The sequence below is a fragment of the Lolium rigidum genome, chromosome 7 (assembly GCF_022539505.1).
Source record: "Lolium rigidum isolate FL_2022 chromosome 7, APGP_CSIRO_Lrig_0.1, whole genome shotgun sequence".
NCBI classification, from domain to species: domain Eukaryota; kingdom Viridiplantae; phylum Streptophyta; class Magnoliopsida; order Poales; family Poaceae; genus Lolium; species Lolium rigidum.
In genome coordinates, this window is record NC_061514.1 from 47,587,181 (window position 1) to 47,588,295 (window position 1,115).

The window sequence follows — 1,115 nt, forward strand, 5'->3', positions numbered from 1 at the left end:
TTACTTACTCGTACTTTTATTCATCAACTTAAGCATCAAAACCCCCGAATACTTGTCTCGTGAGCATTTACAAGGAATCCTTCATCGAAAACCGCTTTGTCAACACCTTCCGCTTCCCCGTTGGGATCGACATTCTTACTTTATCGAAGATACTACGATACACACTTGTCTCGTGAGCATTTACAGTGAAACCTTCATCGAAACTGCTTGTCAACACCTTCTGCTCCTCGTTGGGATCGACATTCTTACTTATCGAAGATACTACGATACACCCCCTATACTTGTGGGTCATCACCCCCCATGTGGCCGGCCAAAGGGGGTAGGTGGGCCCTAGGGGAAACCCTAGGCCGACCCCCCACCTATATAAAGAGGGGAGGGGGTGGCCGGCCAAGGCCCCCCATCGATTACCTCCTCCTCTGGCCGCCTCTCCCTCCACCATACACTCGCTCCGGCTTAGGCGAAGCCCTGCGGTTTTCTTCCTCCACCTCCACCACCACGCCGTCGTCTGCTCTGGACTTTGGAGGAGATCTACCACACCTCCGCCTGCCCGCCGGAACGGGAGAGGAAGGAGCTTCATCGACACCGTCACGCGCGGCCGAGTACGGAAGTGCTGCCGGATTGCAGCACCGAGGACGATCGTCTACATCAACAACGAGATTAATCTCGTAGGCTTTGGAATCTTCGAGGGTTAGTCTCATCTCCATCTCGTTGCTTCGATCTTGTAGATTAGATCTTAGGTGTTCCATAGATTAGATCTATTGATTTTATTCGTCTTGCGGTAGGAAAATTTTTGTTTTCTATGCTACGAACCCCATCAGTGATGTTATGGTAACATAACTAGTTACCACCTCACTCTTTTTCTTCATTCACTGTCATGCCATGTCACCAAAATGTCTTGGGTTGTGTGATGTTACTAGCTAAGTTACTCCCACTATAACCAGTCTAAAGAAAGTTCTCTCTCTCCTGTTGTGGTAAGACAATCACGGGCTACAATCATTTCACGGCATGTATTGCGTTTGGAAACATGCCACCATGTGTATTTTCTTCTGTCGCCGAGTTTGCATTTCTTTTCTTCCGCCGAGGACTATTAGGTTTGTAATAGTTCTTATTTTTAA